This window comes from Etheostoma spectabile, unplaced genomic scaffold (genome assembly GCF_008692095.1).
Source record: "Etheostoma spectabile isolate EspeVRDwgs_2016 unplaced genomic scaffold, UIUC_Espe_1.0 scaffold342, whole genome shotgun sequence".
NCBI classification, from domain to species: domain Eukaryota; kingdom Metazoa; phylum Chordata; class Actinopteri; order Perciformes; family Percidae; genus Etheostoma; species Etheostoma spectabile.
Window position 1 is genome coordinate 141,944 of NW_022605589.1, and position 10,884 is coordinate 152,827.

Below are 10,884 nucleotides of genomic sequence, written 5' to 3' on the forward strand. Positions count from 1 at the left end.
GATTTTTGCATTTGCAATGAAGTACAATTTAATGGCAAGGATCACTAGAGTAACATAATGCTTTTGTTTTAAACAGAAGAACTCACACAGAGGGAGGTGTCTCACACATGGAGATCAAAATAACAATATAAATAACAGAAAGCTTGTGTTTAAACAGTTTATAAAACTGTGGGCATGAAAAGTGGGGTGTTTGTAGCTTGAGTCATACTAAAGATAAACGTCAAAATGTCTTGCCTTCACTTGTTTCAATTCTGAATACTCTTATATTAAACTGCTTCTCCAAATGAACAAAAGTGAAAAAACTTATTATTGTATGCATTAAATAAAATTATGTAGACATGCAATGGAAATATTGGCACACACAGAGTACTATAAACATTGCAGGTGGACATCAATTCAATATGCTGCAAGTAACAATGTACCAAACAAAATATAAAAGTGAATCAAGAGAAAGGGCCTAATGGTGAAGGGATAGTTATCATAAAATACTGTTACACAGAGAAGTGAAGTGTTTCACTCTTGTACATAAAGATAGCTACTAAACATGTTTTCTAATTATTTTGCCCTAGCACCAACGACGTCAGTCAATGAAAGACTGCTTTTTGAGGGGCTTAAGATGGTCGTAAACTCACTAAACTATGGACACACATCAGGCTCGCTAGCACCACTACAAAGAATTAGCATCTGGCAGTACGTTTCATCTAGATGTAATTAATTTGGTAGGCATATGGATGACGTCCAGATAGAGAACAGCAACTTGGTGCCATCAAGGGGGTAAGCCCTCCTCTCTAAGCATAGCCTCATGGCGCCATTTAATGCTACGAAGCCGTAACCAGCCTTAGCATCCGTTGACTGCCATTCATTTTGGCACCACTTTGACAGTGAAAACTTTACATCTGAAGCGTTTCAAGACTCTATTGTTTATTTCTAAAGAAACCATGACAATGTATAAAAGGCTTCATTACCTGGTAGCTCACGTTATGGCTCCATAGCAGATGTTTTTGTATAACTAGGCTAACGATTGGTTTAACCACCATCGCATAGTTGACAAACCACCGTATGCCAGGAGAGCTTGCAGACAGTTTGGACTTACATCAGCTGTTTAGGTTTAATTACTAATGTTAACTAGCATGTTAGTTAGCAGTGAATAAGCCGTGTCTATTGTTATCTCTAACATACAGTGGGGCTGAAAGTTTGGGCACCCCAGGTTAAATTTGTATTAATGTGCATAAAGGAAGCCAAGATGTAAAAATCTCCAAAAGGCATCAAATGGACAAATTAGACATTTGGATAATATGTCACAAAAAAGTTAGATTTTACTTCCATCATTTACACTTTCAAAATAACAGAAAACAAAAAAATGGCAACTGCAAAGGTTTGGGCACCCTGCAGAGTTAATACCTGCACTGTCCCCTTGGCAAGTATCACAGCTTGGAAACGCTTCTTGTAGCCAGCCAAGGACTCTTTTGATTGTTGAGGTATATTCGCCCTTCTTTCTTCAAAAGTCTTCCAGTTCTTTTATTTCTGGGCATTACGTCACGCACGCTCTTTAAGGTCTATCCATTGAGTTTCAATTATGTTGAGGTCAGGAGATTGTGAAGGCCATGGGAAACCTTCAGTTTAGAAGAAGCCATTTGTAGAAGCCATCTCTCTTAACTTCAGCTTTTCACAGATGGCATCAAGTTAGCATCCAAAATTTGCTGGAATTTTTTTGAATCCATTTTTCTTTCTACTCGTGAAATGTTCCCTGTGCCACTGGCTGCAATACAACCCTAAAGTATGATTGATCCACCACCATGCTTAACAGTTGGACAGAGGTTCTTTTCATTAAATTTTGTGCCCTTTCTTCTCCAAATGTACTTTTGGTCATTCCGGCCCAAAAGTTCTATTTTAACCTCATCGGTCCACAGAACTTGTTTCCACAATGCATCAGGCTTCAAACGCTGATTTTTGTGGTGAGGACATAGAAGAGGTTTTCTTCTGATGACTCTTCCATGAAGACCATATTTGTACAAGTATCTCTGTATAGTGGAGTGGTGTAGCAAAACTCCAGTGTCTGCCAGGTCTTTCTGGATGGATCGTGCAGTTAAACGTGGGGTTTGACTTGCTTTTCTCACAATCCTGTGAACTGTTCTGTCTGATATTTTTCTTGGTCTTCCAGATCTTGCTTTAACTTCCACTGTTCCTGATCACTGCCATTTCTTAATTACATTCTGAACAGAGGATATTGGCATCTGAAAACGCTTTGCTATCTTCTTATAGCCTTCTCCTGCTTTGTAAGCGTCAACTATTTTCAGTTTCAGTTTTCTAGACAACTGCTTAGAATAGGTCATGGTGCTGATTGTTGGGGCAAGGTCAGATGAGTCTGGGCATTTAAAACCTTAAGATTGACATTACCTGGTCTTTCCATATCATGATTGAGAACAATCCATGACACCATCAGGTCTCAGCTTTCCAAAGGGGGCGGTGCACGCTATAAACTCGCAAGGTGCCCAACTTTTGCAGACGCCATTTGTTTGTTTCCATTATTTGAAAGTTGTAAATGATGGAAATAAAATAAATTTATTGACATATATTACAAATGTCTAATCTGTCATTTGAGGCCTTTTGGAGATTTTCTTGGCTTCTTCAGCACATTAATATAATTTTTTACCTGGGGTGCCCAAACTTTCAAGCCCTCTGTATACCTACACTCTCGTCTCTGCAAGATTGGGAACAATTGAGAATTCCTTGGCACAGCTACCAGAAGACTTACAACTCTCAGGCACGTTGCACATATCCAAACTACGTCATCAAGCTCAGTTGGAGGCTAGCAGTAAAGCCTAGCCATCAACGGAAAAAGGTGTCATTTCCTTCACTGGTCTCCTTCAGAACAAACGGATCTGTTGGTCCATTCTTTAACTGTCTAAAATACAGGAAGTCAGCCATTTTGAATTCACTCTGCCATTTTAGTGCATTTTCACCATTTCCAGGCACATTTTGAGCATGGACACTTAACTGCATTCTCGTAAATTGTATGCACTGTACATCTGACCTCACTAAAGCAAAAAAGAAAACAATCTGCAATGCAACTGACCTTACTACATTATCACCATTAATAACAATACAACATTATTATATATATCAGATAGATGAATATTTTCAACTATGGCATCTATTTTCATAAATCTTTTGTAATTGTTGTTTACATTTTAAAGGATTTAGTTTTAACAACACATCTGGGTACAGGTGAAGTCGGAAAATTAGAATATCGTGCCAAAGTTCATTTATTCAGTAATTCAACTTAAAAGTGAAACAATATATTTTATATAGACTCATTACATGCATTCATGTGAAATATTTCAAGCCTTCATTGTTAGAATTTTGTGATTATGGTTTGCAGCTTATGAAAAGCCCAAATTTAAAATCTCAGAAAATTATAATATTGTGAAAATGTTCAATATGTAGGCTCAAAGCGTCTCTAATCAGCTAATTAATCCGAAAACACCTTTAAAAAGGTTCTGAGCCTTTAAATGGTCTCTTAGTCTGGTTCAGTAGAATACAATCATGGGGAAGATTGTGACCTGCAGAAACCAATCATTGACACCCTCCACAAGAGCGAAAGCCTCAAAATGTATGCAAAAGAAGTTGGATGTTCTCAAGACATTAATAGAAAGTTAAGTGGAAGGGAAAAGTGTGAGAAAAAGGTGCACAGCAGCAGGGCATGACCGTAGCCTGGAGAGGATTGTCAGAGTAAGGCCATTCAAAAGTGTGGGGGAGCTTCACAAGGAGTGGACTGAGGCTGGAGTAATAGCACAAGAGCTTTGCATGTAGGCTAATGAGTCTATATAATATATAAATTCACTTAAATTTAAATTTTTAATTACTGAAATAAAGAACTTTTGCACGATATTCTAATTTTCCAAGTTTTACCTGTAGATTAAGAAACTCTTTAATTTGATTTTCTTTCTTGCAAGAGGTACAAAGAGACCCATTGTAAAATATTTTTCTCGCCTGAGGTTTCAGTCAGGTTTTCCTGACGCTCCTCTCTACTTGTCCTGTTAAGGCAATAGGAGAACTGTTTCTCACAGATGAAAACATTCTGGTTGTATGCGTAATTCACCAGTTACAACCAGTTCTCTACTTCTTCGCAAGCCTGATTACCACTGATACTATCACTACCATCACAGGAAGCCTGAGACAGTGTTCTCAGCCAGTACAACTGCTAAAATGTTATGCTAAATGCATTCCTAATGTTCACATTCCTGCAATAAAATCTATGCTGGTTATGGAAGTAGTTTTAGGTTAACATTTTTATTTGTGCACTGGCCTCAGAACGCAATCCATGAGGATGTCATGATACTGGAAAAGTGAATATCTGTAATAATGGTTCTTTGTACATCACGTCATTAGGATTTCAAAGTGTGTTTAAGTCAAATAATTCAAGACACAAGCACATTAGCTGAAACTAGGAGTGTCTTAAAAGACCACACCCAGAAACTACAAATGAAACCCTCATTCCCTGCCTATTTTTATGCTGCATCATGCTATCAATAAAAAATATTCTACTAGATGCTGTGTATCAATTTACTCACATTTCCCAAAAAATTTCATATTTTGGTATATTGGCAAGTTGAACTCTAGACGTTGTAATTCTGACCTAGAGGTGGGTGAGGGGGGTTGCATATTTAAATAAAGTAATTCAGTGAATTATATGTTGTTTGCCCAATACTTAAAAAGTGTTTTGTTATTTTTTTAGTTCAGTTAGTCGTAGTAGTTTAATAAAGGTACATTTAGTTGATCCAGGCTTTTTGCTCTACGCAAACATGTCGTCAGATACACACACAAACACACTCACACTCACAATCACACTCACACTCACACTCACCCACTCCCCAACGCTGTGTGACCATTATTGACGGCCTGCACTTCCTCCCAGAGAATTCGATCCCGGCCCCAGCGCCTGATCGCGGAGCGGAGTCTTGATGCAAACACCAGCAGGATAATGAGGGCAACAAACACAGGAAGCCGAGGACGATAGCAATGGCCTGCAGGAACAACAGGACTCAACATCAATGGGCTGAAATTACATCCACAAATATAGATAGTAAATAACAGGGATGTCTGAAGGTGGGTGCTCTAGACTTGTCTCATAAATACTGGATCGAGTCGACATAGCTGCTGCCTCCACACTGGGACATATTAAGGGTTGGTTTGCCAAATTTAGACAGAAAACTTTTGCCACTACCCCTAAACAAAATGAATAAATAATTTGGTTCAAGGAGATCAAAGCTCCAAAATTACATTTGAAAAACTCAACAGCAACATGTCTTTCTAGAAACAATGTCCTGGCTACTAAGAATAGTACACTGATAGTTTCCTTTATTGCTGCTATGTATCTCCATGTAAAGGATGTGACTAGTGAGCCTCCAAATATTGTTAAGTGTCTATACAGTGAACATTATGTCAAAAGATAGTGTGATAGATTACCTAAAGTTTTTGATGAGTACAGACTCTGCCAGACCTACATTAGAGTCTGGGATTCAAAATGGTAGGTGCTCAATTTATGGTCCGTAAATTTGCACAACAAAAAACAAAGGTTGGCTACACATTGCCTGAAACTGGAAAATACTTGTTTGGAAAACAGTTGTACTGCAAAAAAAAAAAAAAGATTATGTGTCTGACTCATCTGTGTCCAGTGCAATTACCTTGCTTCAGAAATTTTCAAGAGGTTTGAATCATCAAATCTTAAAAAACAACCAATCAAGGCTGATTGCAGCACCAGAATCTAAAGTACCTCTATATGCTTAAACAAGTGAGCATTTGAAATTAGGTTAATTTAGTATTAATAAAGGAAAAAAAATATTTCCTTCTAGAGTCATATGAATTTAACCAAAAAAATCATAAACACAGAAAACTACGGTGAAACAAGATTAACATTTTTGCAGGTGTTGCTATCTTGGCCCAACTCAATTCATTTTTTTATTCTTTAGATCAATGGTTTGTTTTACACAACCATCGGATACATTATGGATTCCTGTTGGTAAAGGAGCTATACCGTATGGACCCCCCAAAGAATCCACAGACTACCCGAGCCTCCAAAAAAGCAAGCGTATCACACCTCTTCAGGCTCCACCACACAGTAATGGTAGAGGTACTGGTTGATGAAGATGCCCTGGGCTTGGTTCTGGTTCTGGTACTGAGCACACAGTTGGTGACCTGGCTGTGAGGAGACAGACCCGTGGACTGAGCTGTTGGGTTCACTGCCACCGGTAGACGATAGTGGCGATGATCATCAGAAATGCCAAATGGCCACAGATGATGATGGTTGCTAGGTAGAACTTTGATGAGCGGCAGTATTTTGCCTCGAAACAACCAACACAAATATGATGAGCACAGCTATGAAGGGGAATGCCAGAATGGCGATGATGAAGGCTTTGCCAGCTTTAGGACCATTGTGTTTCTCCATAGCCATAGAATCGCCAGTGCCAGCCGCCTCCTATGAGCTGCCACCATAGAGCTGCATAAGAGCCGCCATTCGGCCGCCATAACCTGGCATTAAGCCAGCTCCACCCCCAGACCAATGAGGCTCATACGAGTCCCAGGACAGTGTGGCAGCCACACAGGCAAACACAGCCACACAAAATGATGATGATGATGATGCACATTATCTTCATAACACCAGGTGGTGAAGTCCAGCTATAGAAGTGAAGCATCTCCTCTGGCGTAGTAGGAAAAGGCTGGGTTGGACATGTGCTCACTGGCCGTGTCTGCTGCTATGGCTGCAAAAAAGAGGACAGAGGAGCTGCGCTTAATGTACTGTATGTGTTTTAAGAAAACAGACTGTGGAGTTATCTGAATCCTCTTGGAAGATGGTGCATTTAACAAATGGCATGGTTAACATACACTAATACAAGTGATACTGGACAAAGCTGACATTAAGCTGACATAACTTGAAGTACATATTTACTGATGATATTATGGGGTAATCTATTTTTGATTGATTTCTCAATAAAAGGAACAGGTAACATTTTATGAATGAATCTTAAGCCCCATTCGGATGGGGACATTAAAAGCAGAGGTTGAGACTTAAATACCATTGTGTCCTTGATAACAACTCAATGTTCCGTACAATATTTTAACCATGCCAGAATTAAAGGAAATGGTCTGTTAATATGACGATGTAATTTGAACATCCTCCATTTTAACACAAATGTAAAATTCAACACTGAGTTGGTTAAAAAATGAGAATAACAAGCAGCTCTTTTTAACCTACATGAGGATGAAAGTTTAGTAGTGAGAGATTAATTGCAGGTCAACTTACTGTGCTACCACCTGACTGGTGCGGAGCAGGCCTGTGTTGCCTGTGTTTGTTGCTCGGCATACTGAAATCCAACTGGAAGTCACCAAGTAAAAAGTAAAAACAAAAAAAACACACAACTTTAAGACTTTAACTATCAATATCACTCCTGATCAACTACTTCCCTGTGGTGTGGTGCCCCAAAACAACACCCATCCATTGATACCATCAAACTTACCACCAATCTAATACAGTGCCACTGATGCTAATTTTCTGACTTCCGCAACAATCTAGCAATTGTATTCACAATGAGGGGAAAATGGGATGATCATTCGGTTTAGTTTAGATAGCATGTTTAGCACACAATTATAATTACAAAAAAAAAAATACATTTGCGGAGACAAATTGTTTGAATTAGGGGATACACAAAGTTGGCTGGGCAGACTTTTCCAGGTAATCAGCACTTGAAACTGTATTTGATTAGGTAGGTACTGACATGGTGGAGTGGGTTTCCTTGGCCTACTATTGCTAATAGGACGAGTTTGGTATTAACAAAAGTCAACTTATCAAGATTTTAAGCACTGTGCAAAACAAGCAGTCGCGCACAAACCTGTAAATAAAAGACAAGTAAGAAAGACAGTTTGAACCTTACTTTACTTTTAATACTGCGCTTGGTTAAGTGTTATGCTCCTGTGAGAAGTAAACTATGTAGGCCTACATTTCCTGTACAGCGTGATGGATAGTTCACTTCATTAAAAACAGATCTGAAAGTATTAAGGAGATAAGTGGGTGGAGATATAGCTACTGGCACACAACTGAGCTGTCTATTTATTTCAATATGAGCATGAAACAAACTGAGGTGGGGTTGCTAGTTTCACGTAGAGTGAAACTATAAGCCTACTATTCTGTCATTGATATGTAGTGGCTATTACAATACAGATCATTTAATGTACCCACTAACACAGAAACGTTAGAGAACGTTAGGGAACGTTAGTTTTGGTTCTCTAAAGGTTAGTTTGAACCAAACCAAAAACTAACGTTTAGGGAACGTTTCCCTTGGTTATAACGTTTTTTAAACGTTAATAGAACCAACCACGGTAACGTTCCCCTGCGGTTGCGCCGTACCTTCACACAACGTGGTTGTTTTGGTTGTTCTGAGTTGGAAGTGATGGTTTGCTGGCACTTGATTTAAATTCTCTCAAAAATGATTCGACTATAAAATTTAAGAAAGAAACCGCATAGCATTTTTTAAGGTGATATCAATTTAGCTTAAAACAGTACTTTTGTGCTGACTTCGGTTTTTTAACTGTATTAGTGAAAAAACTTAAAACAAGAATCTATCAATGGGACGATTTTCCAACTAAGATAATTCACTTCTTTATCAGTTTGATCCTAAACGTTACAGCCCCCCACCAGTAGGGGGGCTGCTGCTCTGAGCAGACCGATTCCTCCTTTGGAGAAGAAAGAAAAGCTACAGGAGGACTACGCGGCTCAGCTCACGGAGAGGTAAGCGAAAATACTTTGCAGTTTAATGATGTTGTGTTGTAATGGGAGGGTTTGGGGTTAAACAAACTCTTCTCGTATGGCTTTCTATATCCGTTCTTTCAGGTTGACCAAAAATAAAAGTTTGGCTGAAGTAAACAACTTCAGCAGAAGTTTTCTACGTTGTCGCCATTTGCTATGCTAGTCATGCAGTGAGCGCCCCAAATCTTTCTTTTCAGTAAACTCTTGTGGCACAAACATTTTTCAATGCTGAGTTATGTGTGAGCCCCAGGTGAGACTTGGAGTAAAGTCTCGCTGTGTGAGCCTCTAATGTTTGATTGTTGATTTTGATGCTACTGAGAGGGCCACTAGCTCTCCCATTCAAAAGGCAAGGCTGGAGGTGTGCTTTAGATGGATTGCAACATGTTCCTTTGTTTGCTGCTGTGCACGACGTGTCTGCTTTGTCATTGTATGTGTGTGTGCATCGTGTTAATATGCTTGGTTTAGTTACAAATAAGAATTTTTCGGTCCTTTTTTAAGTAGTTGTACATAAGTAAAGCCAGTACAATCAAAGTCATTTAGGCAGGTCGACTGCGGCCATCTTGCAACGTATTTTAGGCAGGATCAGCAAGATGAGTGAAGGATACGCAAGGAGTAATATGTGTAGGCTACACAGCTGCCGTACTGGCTTTACTGATTGTCTGAACGGCACGCATAGGTTCATCTTTTGCATGGGTGTGCAAGAAACCTACAATAATGAAATGACCAATTTTCATATCTACTTTTTTTTTTTTTTTTTTAGAGAGTCAAAACCACACAGAAAAAAGCGGTCGCCCAGAGCTGGAGCCTGCCACTTTAGCTTGGGACCCAGTTGACGGTACATTGGCTTTGAATTTTTCCAGTTAAATATGATTGCATGACAAGGAACTTGAGAGAAACTTTAACTTTTTTGTTGTGCTTAACAGCAGAACATCATCACAAAAATAGGGCGGTGGCTCAGCCATGGAGACGGAAATGAGAGGTAAGAAGACTCACTTAAGTTGTTCACATATAAGTAGATAATGTATAACAACATAACTAACAGCATTCGTTTTTTCATAGCCATGAGGACACCCGTTACCCGCATGGCATAATTTTCTCTGTATGGAAATGCTTTTCTTTTTTGCGCTACTGGATCACAAATGTTCTCTTAACATAGATTCCTACGCCAAAGCTGTGGACCGGTGTCGGCGGCTGAGGGACACTTCCAGCATCGAGACAGAAGATGAAGCAAGTGTCCAAAAAAGGCAGCTTCGACCCAAGGAGGTTCATGCAGATTCTTCAAGCAATGGTAAGACCTTAATTAAGACTACATTTTTTCACATATTTCAAATCACATATTTTGCATTCAGTACAAATGATATGGTCTCTGTTTACAGATGAATCTGTTGCACGACCAGATAAAACTGTCCAGTACGTAGCGTGCGTCTGGAAGCCCTGTCGTAAGTTAAAATGTGCATGCAATAAGAAACCAGTCATATTCTTAACATGGAACCACTGACAGCAACATGGTGCATATCATGTGATTGTTCTGATGTTTGTCTCTTCCTGTTTTTCAGCTCAGCAGATAACACTTCCTCCCCCACCTGCATGTAAGTTGTTTTTTATATATTATTTTGTCTATATGTCTAATATATAGAATAGGTTCATATTTGTAAGCATGTGCAGGCAACCTATCAACTTCACTATAGATAATCATATTATTTATTTTTTTAGATCAATGCCATGCAGGAAACCAGTGGTTGCCCAGAGCAGGATGAGTCTGTAGTGACCCTACCACGGACTGCCACTTCATCTGGGACCCAGGTGAAGGTACAGTTGCTTTGATTTTTGCATTTGCAATGAAGTACAATTTAATGGCAAGGATCACTAGAGTAACATAATGCTTTTGTTTTAAACAGAAGAACTCACACAGAGGGAGGTGTCTCACACATGGAGATCAAAATGAGAGGTAAGACTCAAGTTGCTCACGTGTGTGTGTGTGTGTGTGTGTGTGTGTGTATGTTATGTATGTATGTATGTATGTATGTATGTATAATCTAATATCTGAACTGACTTCTCTTACAAAATGAGATTGTACAAGC

At 39.1% G+C, this 10,884-nt stretch overlaps 1 protein-coding gene and 1 pseudogene across 1 annotated transcript in view; both read right to left on the bottom strand.

Annotated features, from left to right (window-relative positions):
- Positions 1-10,884, bottom strand: part of oclnb (occludin b) — a 37,711-nt gene that overhangs the window by 25,002 nt on the left and 1,825 nt on the right. The window lies entirely within an intron of this gene.
- LOC116686284 (occludin-like) lies at positions 4,864-7,363 on the bottom strand (annotated as a pseudogene).